This window comes from Crocodylus siamensis, chromosome 5 (genome assembly GCF_052110815.1).
Source record: "Crocodylus siamensis isolate JL-2025a chromosome 5, ASM5211081v1, whole genome shotgun sequence".
Classification (NCBI taxonomy): Eukaryota; Metazoa; Chordata; order Crocodylia; family Crocodylidae; genus Crocodylus; species Crocodylus siamensis.
Window position 1 is genome coordinate 124,939,863 of NC_143399.1, and position 13,844 is coordinate 124,953,706.

At 45.9% G+C, this 13,844-nt stretch overlaps 1 protein-coding gene across 7 annotated transcripts in view; it reads right to left on the reverse strand.

Moving 5' to 3' along the window:
* The window catches only part of BBS9 (Bardet-Biedl syndrome 9), a 482,129-nt gene that overhangs the window by 411,146 nt on the left and 57,139 nt on the right, over positions 1-13,844 (reverse strand). The gene's annotated exons all lie outside the window — the stretch shown is intronic.

Sequence of the window (13,844 nt, forward strand, 5' to 3'; positions counted from 1 at the left end):
AGCCTGCAAGGGGCTGCTTGGGACTGACAAGAGCAGGACGCAAGGGGCACCACATTCATGTGTGTGTGTGTACACCTGCACATGGCTAGCAATACAGCCAAACGGGGGTGAAAAGTAGCTCCCCCCAGCTACTTCCAGATAAGTCTATGGGGGGGGGAAAGAAGGGGTCCTAGGTGATGTGTGGGGGTAGGGGGCATAGGTGACAGAGGCAGAGCGAGGGGGCAGACAGTGGTTGGCCACAGTGAGGGAGGGAGTGGGGAAGGGTTGGCAGCTGAGGCAGTGCTTGGATCCCAGGGCAGGAGTGTGCAGCCAAGGGGCCTGGCTGGGGAGTAGGATGGAGCCATGGGAGGCTTGTTTGGGGATGGGGGGGGGGAGTTGGTGGGGCAGGCCTGGCTCCCCGCCACTGCACACACTCCCAGAGTGGGGTCGGGCACCAAAGACAATGCATCAGGGAGCATGGTGGGGCAGGGCACATGCCCCCTCAGATTTATGCGTGGGGAAGAAGAAGATGCAGACTGCCTGCTGTGGGGCTCAGGGCCCCCTGCCCTGCTGCCCTCCCCATGGCCCACCAGGCAAGACCAATCAGTGGACAACAGAGCAGGGCAGGGAGCCCCAGTGGCGCTGCCACCAGAAGCACCATACCAGCTGTGCCACCAAGGTGAGGCACCCCCTGCCTGCCCCACTGCCTCCTGAAAATGGCAGCCAGTGACATGGCGCTTCTGCCCGGCTCTGGCTGGTATCCATGGGGCAGGGGGCAGGCAAGATGCAACCCTGGGTCCCATAGCTCTGGCTGCTGGGGGTCCTCTCCAGCAGGGCTGGGGAGGCAGGGGGCTGTGGGAGGGTGTAGGTTGAGAGTGAGGGACACTGGTAGGCCCAGGAGGCTGCAGGTTAGGAGTGAGAGGCACTGGCAGGGCTGGGGGGGGACAGTGTCTTGGGAGTGATGGGCAATGGCATGGGCAAGGCTGCTCAGTGCTACAAAGCAGCAGGGAGGGACACCTGCAGCTGGACCACAATGTGGTGAGCAAAGGGGGCAGGGGAAGCTCTGATTTTTCATGATAAAAAAAAAATTGTGTCCTACTAATACCTATATAGTGGTAATTGTGTCCTACTAATACCTATATAGTGGTGTTTGATTTTAATTGCGGGAAAATGCTTTTTTAATCAGAGAATGTATATGTTTATCAGAGAATTTGTGATTTTTAAACAGAAAACCAGGATGCCTGCTAATCATGGTACCTTATAGACATACTACTTAAATCAGGACCAAATTCTATCATAAGAAGCTTATGTCTGTATGTTGACATGAACCACATGAAACCTTCAGGGGCTGACAAGTGACTAATAGATTAATTAGCCTGAGGTTGCTGTGACTGAGCAACATCAGAAGTGGCTGATAAATATTCACATTATGGACACTAAGCTCCTTGCATCTGGGACCGTCTTTTTACTCCCTTTGTAAAGCATCTTGGATAATAGTGTCTTGGTCCATGACTTAGGAAGCAGGTACCATGATAAATCAGGATGTGCAGAGAAAGAATAAGTCTGTCTCCCTCCAGAATGTCAGGAAGGACTTGGTCAAAGTTGGCAGAGAATTCCTCCTTGGTTTCATAGACAGTGTCAAGAGTCAGGCATATGTGTTAATGAAAGTGGCATATTGGCTTCCTGCCAGTTTGAGATGGAAAATTGTAAGTTGCTCACTGACACCAATAGGGGACTTGTTGAGTTGGTTCATTCTTCATGGCAAAACCAACTCCGTGAAACCAGCATTCTCCTTCCTGTTTACCCTTCCAGAAGGAGGTATAACTGACTTATTCTTCTCAGCAATTTCAACATCAGTCAGAAGGAATCTGAGCCTCTGGAACATAACCATAGGCACAGGAGTAGGAAAGGTCAACTCCAGTGACATCCTCCTCTTGACCAAATGTATGGAACATAGACTCACCGTTACCAACACCTTGTTCCACCAAAAAAACAGGCACAAGACCCCATGGTAACATCTTCAATCTAAGCACTGGCACCTAATTGACTACATCATGGTTGGTGCATGGGATCACAAAAATGTCCGTATCACCTGAGTTATGCTAGGAGCTGATGACTGATGGGTCAATCACCAATTCATCCACTCGGTTATGTCACTCAAACTGGCTCCCAAATGATGCTCCCAGCAGAAGCAATGCCAATAGAAGATCAATGTTGAAGGACTAAATCAAGAAAGACTGCTTCCACCAGTGCCCCAATGAAAAACTGGTGAAATTCCAAATCTACAACAGGAGAATGTGAGCAGCACTTGGAATGCCCTCAAGTTCACTGTCATCAGCGCCTGCAAATAGACAGGCACTATCAGGAAACATCACGACTGGTTTGATGAGAATGACTGAAAAATCCAATAGTTGATCAACTGTAAGCACAAGGCCTTCTGTGCTTGGCAAAATGACATAAACACCAAGCAAAGGAAACTGAATCTCCAACAAGCCAAGCCAGAGGTCGAAAGGAAGACCCTGTGATATGAAAAACAGATGGCGGGAAGATGAGGCAAAAAAGATTCAACATCTCACTGACATCCACAATACATGTGGTCTTTTCAGTGCCACCTATGGTCTGAGGACTCGGGGATCAACCCCCTTGAGACCTAAGGATTAAAAAGACCTGATGATCAAGGAAAGGGAATCCCTCAATGCCTGTTGGAAGGAATATTTTGAAGACCTTCTTAATTTAGACTCTGTTGTTGATGAGATTGCTCTCACCTCCATCCTCCAACACCCCTCCAACCCTTGATAAGGTAAGGAAAGCCATCAAGATAATGAAAAACAACAAGGCAACTGGAGATGATGGAATCACCGCTGAAATCTTCAAGCAGGGGGACAGAAGCTCACATCACAGTTCCATGCCCTCACATTAAGTATTTGTAATGATGAGGAAATCCCAGATGACCTCAGGGACACCATGATTGTGACAATCATCCATAAAGGAGACAAGTCCAACTGTGAAAATTATAGAGGGATCACCTTGCTGTCCACCACAGAAAAAATCATTGCAAGAAGCCTCCTGAACCATCTCCTTCCATTTGCTGAAAAACTGCTCCTAGAATCTCAGTGTGGGTTTAGAGCAACAAGAAGCACAACTGACATGATCTTCACAGCTTGCCAGCTGCAGAAAAAATGCTGAGAACAATATAAACCACTCCACATGTCCTTCTCTGACCACATGAAAGCCTTCAACTCCATCAACGGAGAAACACTGCGGAGGACCCTTCTGAAGTATGGGTGCCTGCCAAAATTTGTCACATGTTTTGCCTGTTCCATGACTATGCAAGCAGTGGTCCTCAGTAACAGATTTACTGTAGATCCCTTCGGGTTTAAAGCAGAAGTTAAGCAAGACTGTGTCATTGCTGCGACACTTCTCAATATTCCTTACTGCAATGCTACATCTGATCACCAACAAGCTTCCAGTTGGAGTGGAGCTAAACTACCAAATAGACAGTAAGCTGTTTCATCTCAGCCAACTCCAAGCCAAAACCAAGACCACCCTGGCCTCAATCATTGAGCTACAGCACGCTAATGATGCTGTAGTCTGTGCTCACATGGAAGCACACGTTCAGGCAATCATCGTCTTTGCTAAGGCATACAAGAAAATGGGACTGACGCTTAACCTTCAGAAAACTAATGTCCTCCATTAACATGCTCTTAATGAGCAGTCCCCAGTTCTGGTCATTCAGATTCATGGTGAGATTCTGGAGAATGTTGAATATTTCCCATACCTTCGAAGCTACCTCTAGCAGAAGGCTGGCATAAATGAAGAAATCCAACACCACCTCAAATCTGCAGTGCAACCTTTGGACACTTGAGGAAATGGGTGTTCAAAGATTGTGACAGCAGATCTGAAACTAAGCCCATGGTTTATCAAGCAGCTGTGATCCCCACCTTGCTGTATAGAGCTGAGATGTGGATAATGTACAAGAGATAGCAAGTCAGAAGTACTATCAACACTGCCTGTGGAAGAACCTTCAAATCCAATGAGAAGATAGACACACCAACATTAGTGTCCTCTTGTAAGCAAATATCACAAGCATTGAGGTAATGACCATGCAACATCAACTTCGCTGGGCTGGCCACATCATTCAGAAGTCCAACTTCAGAAGCAAGTTTTATTCTCCCAGCTCAGGCAAGGCAAACATTCAAGGGGAGGGCAAAGAAAACACTTCAAGGACATCCTCAAGACCAACTTGGAAAAAAAGGCAACATTGACATCAGCTCACGGGAGACTAGCACCCTACCAGTGCCCCTCACTCCCAACCTCAAGACTTGGAGGATACACATGGAGGAAGAGAGTCCTCTGCAAGGATCTCAGCACTTTGAAACCTTACAACGATAACAGGAGATGGAAAAGCAGAAGTGCCAGAAACAGCATGTTGCAGACTAAATCAAGAATCTGGAGCCACCCACCTTACATGGATGCACATGCCCAAGCTGCAGCAGAGTCTGTCGACCTCGGATTAGTATCGTCAGCCATCTTTGGACCCACAGATAAGACAATCATGGAAGACAATCATCCTCAACTGTGAGGGACTGCTGAAGAAGCAGCAGGGAGAGACCATGAATAGGCCAAAACCAAAGTAAAGAATGGGAAGAAAAGATGCTTCAAAAGCAGCAGAAAAACTAGACTTTTAAACAGGAAAATTTCTTCCCTTATTCCAGGTAACAAAGGTCTTTCTCATGCCTTGTAGCTCAATGATGATTAGGTGAGATCCAGAACGTTCCAATTCAGGTGCGTCAAACTTGCTTGGCTTCCCAGGCTAGATCCAGACCTATCTCTGGCAGCAGGGCATTAACTGTGGTGGCATTAACTGTGGTGGCATTGACTACCTCTGGTTCCTGAGCTATAGATGGATTAATGCACCCATTGCTCATCCTTCCACTTACAGCGTGCATCCCCAACACAACTCCATATGCTGTAATTCAGTGGCAGGCCCCATAACTACTTCCAAGCCCCTGAAATCTCAAGTTGCCCTACAGATTCAACTCATCTGCACGTAAGCTCAGGTCCAATGGACAGGTGAGAAGAGTCTTCTGGATATTTAAGAGAGACAAGATTTTACTCATCTCCAAAGAAACATTCCTCATGGCAGTATTGAGGTGCCATAAATGCTTCATGTGTGTTTATCAAAACAGAACATGCAAAACCACTTACAAAAGGAAAATCAATTTTGAGAATAATGCTCAGGGCAGCCAGAGTAACAAGAAGCTGTGATAAGCAAAGCTCTCGTGATTAGAGACCTACCTAAGTTGTGGCACGATAAAGGGTTTCTCATGGCCTGCTTGTAGGGTGCAGAGCCCATTTTGCAGGCATTTAGTTGCAGGCTCAGCCCCCAGCACTGATTGGCAGAGAGGCCAGGGCAGGAGAAGGGATGAGAGGGCAGCTGCCATCTTGATAGCTGGCTGCCCTGCCCCTCGGCACTGATTGGCAGAGAGGCCCCAATGTGGGAAAGAGGGACAAAAGGGCAGCTGCCATCCTGCTTGCTGCCCTGCATACCAGCCTACCAGCTGGTGTCTTCCCTTCCCAGCAGCTATGACTCCCCACTGGGGAGCCAGCATTTTATTTTTATTAAGTTTTTTCTGTTGTCAATTTTGCATATTGCATGGACAATCCCAGATTCCACCGTTTCTTCAAAATCTGTGAGACTGTGAATGAAGTAGGTCCCTCATGATGCAATATCCTTGCCTTGGCAAAGTGCCATAACTAGCAAACAGATTACTGCTCTTCACAGCAAAGTTTGCTGAACCTGTACTCGTCTACTTGCATATGTCTCACATTCCTTCCCAAAATTTGGAGGATACTTACTTATTAAATGGGTGGGAATAACTATTGTTTACAGTCCCCTTCACATTAGCTTGTTTTTTATGTTACAGAGAGAATGTTCTTAAGTAAGCATTTATCATTTCCTTAGATAATTTATTACTTAGTCATGAATGGCCAGAGAAGTAGTTTGTGATTCTAGCTTAGCTTTTTCAAAACTGATCCATAGGGTAGCAGGTATAATTGCACATGGAAAAAGTGTCCCCTACCAAAGCTCTGGCTTGTCTCTTTATGCCTGCTTTGTTGCCCAACTGACCCTCAGCTGCTGTTCATGATAGAGGACGCTGACTTTCTCACATTTAATGATAAAAAACCCCCATTAAAATGGTAATTTATTTATTTATATGTTTGTATGGAATACAGCAACCAAATGACAGAATTTCCTATAAACAAGCTATAAACAATGGCACTGAGGAATAAGACTAGACCTACAGTTTTAGATATCTATTGTAAGGCATTGTTAGTAGCCTGGTGCAGCTTTTCAATGCAACCATTAAAATGATCAATAGGACATTCCTCCATTATATGTGCTATAGATTGGATTTTGCCACACACATATGGTGTCTTTAATAAAATTCCATTTAGGTAGTAGATAATTACACCTACCTTGTCAGTATGAACCCTATTCATAGATTTCATATATCTATGAAATCTATTCAACATTGTCTACCTCTGCCTTTGAAGAGCAAAGCCAGGAGGTTTAGATGTGGGGTCCATGATAAGAAATTTGTTAAGGATGTCAATTGTATTCCATTGCTGGATCCCTTTTTCCTTGATGTCAAAGTTTTTGTCATTCACCAATTTTCCCATACTCCAAACCGGCCTTCTCAACTTAAGTCTCAGCCTACAAGTATTGTTACATTCCTCAAAAATTGGTAGTGAACTGAAAAATAGTTATAATGGAATAACACTACTAAGGCACTATTAAGGCTGCATGAAGCTTTGGTCACTGATTCGATTCGGAGGAGATTCGGCATCTGAATCTCCGAATTTGAATCGAAGCGAAGCTTTCAATTTGATTCAGAGAGATTGGACAATTCGGACATAAACACAGCTTTATATGTTTTTTCTACATACCTCAAGGTACCAGGCGGCTTGTGAACACTGAAATGGTGGGGCAGATGGAGCATCCCACAGGAGTGCAGGGGGGTCCCCAGCACATTCAATGGTAGACCCAGAAGTGGACCACAAACACTTCCGGTCCACTTCTGGGTCCACCACAGAGCACGCAGGTCCCCTCCCTCCCCCCAGTGACCAGTGCTTCCTGAGTCTGGGGGACCAGCCAGGGTCCCCCCGCAGCCGATCACCAAGTCGGGGGAGGGGGCAAGGGGGTCTGCTACCAAGCACACGGGGGGGGACCCCCGCACTCCTGTGGGATGCTCCATCCACCCCACCATCTCAGCATTCACAAGCCATGCCCAGTACCTCGAGGTGTGTAGAAAAAACATTTAAAGCTGTGTCTATGGCTGGATCACTGATTCTCTGAGTTGTAATCAAATCTTCAGGTTCAGCTGAATCAAAATTGGAAAAGTGATCTGAATTGGCTAATCGAATCACTGTCCCCAAATTGGGACGAATCTCAATCAAATATGACCTACTTCACACACCCCTACTACCTACTGTGGGGCTGAATCCTGAAAATACAGAACTGCTGAATACAGAATTGGTGCAGTCAACTGCCTCAAGTTCACATGATACTTAAACTGCAGGAAGAAGTAACTCAGAAAGTTACTAGTCATGAAGTAGGACATTGAGATATATGGTATTAATCGTCTTGATCAGTACATTTTAAATGTTTAGTTTTGATTTTTTGAATTTCCTTGAGAGTAACGGTCTGCATCCAGTATCCCAGATCTAACTCTGGATGGAAAGCAGGGCCTAAGAGTATGTTTGAAAAATCTTTTATATTAGGCACAAATTAAAGGAATTTCCACTAACATGCAAACAGCACCAAAACATAGTTTTATTAGCTTATGCCAATCATGACAACACTCATTTACTTGTAGGTTACATTCCTGTATGGCCAACCTTATATTTTTACAATGTGTGCTCCCCAGGGAAGGGACTCTCATTTTACCATATTATTTTTAGACATGGAAAATTATAATGTGCTATACTTTATATAAATATAATACTGATAGCATAGATTGGATTTCACCACACTCAACGTTGCGGGTATCATTATATATGATAATTTTCCAAGTCTAGAATCTAATTATTGGATAGTCATCTTAAATTCATTCCATTCTCTACCCCCCACAGCAGTAGGGAAAAGCAGTAGCTGGGAGATAGGTGGTAAGGGGGCTGGTTGTGGGGAGATGGGAGAAGTCAAGCAGCTTGACCCCCACCCCTTGCCTCTGCCACATGGCACAGGGGAACCAGGTGCAGGCTGCACTGAAGCACCCCAGAGCAGCCCCCTGTGCTGTAAGCAGCACTGGTTCCAGCCCACATGCCCCATAGTGGCCCCATATGCTGTGTGCAGTGACTCCTGGGCCTGGCACATGCATGTGAAGTGTGCAGGCCAGACCCAGTTGGGATTTACTAGGGGTAAATACCAACCCAGCCTGTAAACCAGCCAGGTGACCCTGCCCTAGAGGATTATGGCACTGATGTAAACAAATTGGACTCTACAACGGTGGAATGGATTGAATTTCCTCAAACTTTTCAAAACCTATATAGTAAAATGTTTTACCAGTAACAGGGTGCTAGTCCCTTGTTTCCATTAAAAAGATAGTTATTGTGAACTTGCACAAGTAATGTGGCTCTATGATGAACTGACTTATGCCAAGCTCTGATCATTTTAAATTTTGAAGTTTTTACATACCAGACGCTATAACAGAGGCCTAAAATAACGATTCACAAAAGATGGGCTGTCATTTATGAGGGAAAATAAAGCTGTACTAAATTCCTCATGATCAAAACTAAGTACTGAGAGCTGAAATACAAGGACCCTTGGGATTCATACAATAGCTGCTTGTTGCATTTCTAATGATAGTCATAGATGTCTATTTCATTCTTAATCAGAACCATAAGGCCAACACATACAGAGGAAAATCCTTTCCTTTAATCCAGGGACAAGTTGCTTGGAAGCTTGAATTCAAAAATACTGATACCAAATAAAACTCATGAAATTATGTCTGTTGTCATGCTCCCACTTATTGTACACAACTCTCACCCCACATTTCTTCCTTATTTCCTGTACTTCACTAACCTTCCTCTTAATTTTTACCTTCAAGATTTTGTCCAGCTCTTCCCTCACAATAGCCCCTGTACTTGCATTACTCCTCCTACCCCCAATTAATATAGCCTTTAAAAAAAAAAAATTATCCACTGTATTCTATTTTTTTTAATCCCAACAAAATGCATAAACATCCAACATTCTTCTGGATAGCTAATGTGTTGTAGCTTTGAATCATGCTATTTAATTTAGATGGAGAATCTTTTTTGAGCTTTTGAGTTTTTTCATTTTTTTCTTAAACAAATACCATGGACATTGATTATACTTAAAGTGGGATGTCAAACTCATCCAGACCTGGGCATTGCCTGTGGGCCATGTCAGACCCACTGACTGGCCTCACATCCCAGAACCAATGTGCAGGGCCAATCTGGTAAGGGCAGCTCATGCAGCATGCCCCAAACCAGCCTGCGTGCAGCACATAACAGCACCAGGCTGGGGCCCACGCATGGAGTGCATGCTGCACGAGATGCCTGGAAACTGGCTCTTGCACACTGGCTCTAGTGTGTAGGACCAGATCAGCCTTGAAGCCAGTGTGCAGGGCCAATCCAGTGGGGCAGCACATGCAGTACGCACCCTGGATAAGCCCAGAGCTACATGCAGCACACACTGGATCCAGCCCCACACACTGCATACAGTATGTCAGATCTAGTCCACGGCTTGAGCTGCATGTGGCACACAAAGCCAGTGTAGGGCATGTGGTGCCCATGAGAGACCAGCTCTGCATGCTGGTTCTAGTGCAGAGTGATGGTCTGTGGGCCAGATCTGGCCCCAGAGCCAGTGCACAAGCCTAGTCTGATGCAGATACCACATGCAGCACCCAACAGACTGGCTTCGTGTGCCACATCTCTGACACCCTGATTGAGAAGAGACTGTTGATGTTTTACCTTCTTATACCAACCCGTATTAGGGGTGCACCAATAAAGAGGTTTTTGGCCAATAGCAATGACAAGCCATATCGGTCGATACCAATACGATTGCCAATATGCGGCCTCGCAGCTTGGAGAGTGGCATCCAGCTGGTAAGTCTGTTGGGCAGAAAGGGGTTGGGGGCAGATCAAGGCCCCTGCAGTGAGGGAAGAAGCAGGGCTGGCACTGGGGCAGAGGCAGGGGCAGGCACTGCCCAGCCAGGGCAGGGCAGCAGCAGTGCTAGGAGGGAGGCTATAGTGAATTTTTTGGTGGTTGTAGCCCCCGCATTCCCCAGCCCTCCCTCCCAGTACCACCACCTGCCCCAGCCCAGCCCCCCCTACCAATAATAGTCCAGCACTGCCCCTGCCCACAGTGGCAGCCTGCCCTCACTCAATGCAAAGATCCAGGGCTCACACTAAATGATTACATCCAAGTGTCTGGTTTAACCTGCTCTTGAAAATTTCCCAAGATGGAGATCCCACAACTTCTCTATGTAGCTTGTTCCAGTGTTTAACCACTCCCCATTTGAGAACCCAGAGAGTTCTTCCTAATGTCTGAAGAAAATTTCCTCTGATGTAGTTTGAGGCCACTTTGTTGGGACCATTTAGTCAAGGATGATCCTGCCTTGAGCAGCCTAGCTACTCATTTCCAGTCCTTATTTGTGTATGTGGTTATTCCATCCCAGTGCAAGACTTTGTACTTGTCCATGCTGAATGTCATCTGGTTAACTGTGTACCATTTTTCCAATCTATCTGTGTCATTCTGGATCCTAACCCTACCCTCCAGAGTATCTGCAACTACACCCAACTTAGTGTCATCCACAAATCTGCTAAGCATGCATTCAATCCCATCATCCAAATTATTAATAAGAATGTTAAACAACACCAAATTTAGGACAGACTGCTGGGCAGCCTCACTTGACACTCCCAACTAGACACTGAGCCACTGATAACTACTTGTTGATCCAACTAGTCATGTATCCACCTGATAGTACTTTTGTCTAGTCCACCAATTCTTAAAGAGTGTTCCAGCAGACTGGTGTACCCAGAGATTAACAAGAGTGTGCTATGAGACGCCCCCACTGCACAAGGAGGTAAACCTGTCCCAACTACTCCAGTACCTACAGCTGCTGCTGCCTTCCCTGCTCCCAGACAGCCCTTGTGCCAGCTCCTTCCACCCCAGCTCCCAGCAGTGTACTTTGCTGAAACCAGGCAGGTAGATGGATGGATGCACAGACAGAACTGTGTTTTGCAGCCTGTCTCATCCCCTCTGCTCTTACCATGTTTCTGGGGCCAGCAAGAGGGGCTATGAGTGATTGCTGAGGCTGTTCCTGAAAGGTCTCAGGCACCAGCAGTGAGGGCTGCCCTTGCTCCAGAGATACAGAACAGGGCAGACAGTGGAAAAAGTAGGGCACAGCAGGTAAGGTCCTGTCCCTGCCCACCCTTAAGTGGCTCCAGCTAGATTAGCAATTCTCAATGTTTTTTAGCCTCAAAGGCCCTTCTCTATATCTCTTCTAAATTTAGATCTCAGTGATTTTCAGTTGGAATGCCACAAAATTCATAAAATTTGTGGAGTTTGTTTGGTTTTTTAATTTTATTTATTAATTAATCCAACTTATAAAATAACCAATCCAACATTTAAAAATACAATCAATCCCCCAAATATACAAAGACAAGATATACCAATCTCCCACCAATAGCACTACCACAGCCCATTATATCCACAGTCTTCTACTCCTTTCCCTTTCCACTCAGTCTCCGACAACTCCCTAACATCTCCATCAATGTTAGCTTCCATATTTCCTTTTCTTTACACAATAAATTCACTCCTCCATCTGTCCAGCACTCCATACAAAATGAATCCCACCATTCTCCACTCACCTCTACCCCCAAACCTCAAAATTCATTGTCAGGCTCATAGAACTTGCACTTCAATATTTGAAAAAGGTTTCTCACATTTTCTAGTTTTGGCTGGAGAAAAAAAAAAAGCAAAAATCTCCACCAGATTCACTTAAGTATCTTCTGCCTTCTTCCCTGTTGAGCACTGACTTGATACATCAACTTTTCCATTATTAAAACTTCTCACACTTTTTGCAATCAGTCAGTGATTTTAGACTTTGCTCTCAGGCTTTTGCAATTGTAATTCTTGTAGCCAGTAGAAGAGCAGTGATCAATTCCCCATGAACAGTGATCAATTCCCCATGAACCTAAGGAGTTATCTGATAGTTGGTATCCTGTTATTTCCTTCAACATGTCTCCAGCCTCCTTCCAGAAAAATTAATTCTGGGACATGTCCACCATAGGTGGAAGAATCCTTCCAAATAACCATATTCCCTCCAACATTTGCCCATTCCTATAACATAAACACATTTAATCTTAAGTGGCTTGAGATACTGATGATATAGGATTTTAAAATAATTTTATTTTGTTATTGTGCAGATGAATGTGAGGATCACTGTTCCAGATGTCTTCCCATTTTTCAGCATGATTTCTTCTGGCAGAGTAACAGAATATGTTTTATGCTTTGAAAAATAAATATCTATCTATCTATCTATATATATATATATATATACACACACACACACACACACCCCATTGCAGGTAAGACTGGAGCATACCACGAATTTTAATCTAGGAAAAAAAATGACAACTGCTAGATAGATCATTGTCTTGACAGATCCACTATGAACAATCAACTTGCTCCAAAAAAACAAAAACAGCCAAAAGCAACACAAAGGTTTTCAACATCAAATCTCTTCAACCCCAAAAGTCTGCAAGGATCTCACACAGTGTCTTCACTAAGGCTAGGGACAGAAGTCACACACAAACCAGTTTAAGTGATCAGAAACTGATTTAAACCTGCAACAGAACAGAAATTCAGTGCACATAAACTGCTTTCAAAATGGCCCAAACTGGTTTAAAACAAATCTGGTTGAATGTAGTAATCAGACATAACTGATTTAGGTCAAACCGGTTTAACAGAACTTCTGTCCCAAACTCCTTCCTGGTTTAAGTTAATTCACAGTCCCCCAGCATCCCAGGATGCTTTGCAGCCCTGGGCTGGGCTGGGCTGTCTGCTACAGCAGGCCAGGGTTGGCCCCGCCCCCGCTACCATGTGGCACTGGAGTGTGGGTCCCAGTGTGAGGCACTGGGGAGATATGGATGCCACCTGCGAGGCATGGGACACAGTATAGGGAAGGTCAAAGTCACGTACATAGGCCCTTGGCAAGTAAATGGGCAGCCTCCCACCTGGTTAACATCTAATTAATATCATCAAAGGTGTGGCAGACATGGTAGGCAAGCAGTTAGCCCAGAGACAAGTGGGTGGGCCAATGATTTGACCAGCCCCAGGATCCCCACTTGTTACAGCGGAGAGCCAGGAGCAATCCAGGAACACAGCTCCCACGGCCCTAGCTGGCTAGGAAGGGCCCTGCCCACATGGCCCAGCCCAGCCCTGCCCCTCCATTCCCACCCTCAGCAGCATCTGAGGGCTGGCCCAGCTCAGTCCTGCAGCCCCAGCCAAGGCGGGCAGATAGTGGGAGACGAGGCCCTTCCCAGCTGGCTGTGGCTCCTATGGCCACAATCCAAGCCAGAGGGGGAGAGCCGTGCCCACCACAGTGGCTCCATGATAGCCCAGCCCAGCCTGGGTGTGGGGAGCCAGGAGTAATCTGGGCGCACAGGTCCCTCAGCCCCAAACTGCAGCCAGCTGGGAAGGGCCCTGACCCCGCGGCCTGGCCCCACCATCCACCAACTGTGCTGGACAGAACATCATGAGCAGGTGCTAGATTCTTGACTCCCAAAACAAGTGCTCTACTCACAGCTTCACTGTGGCTTAACATCTTATGGCAG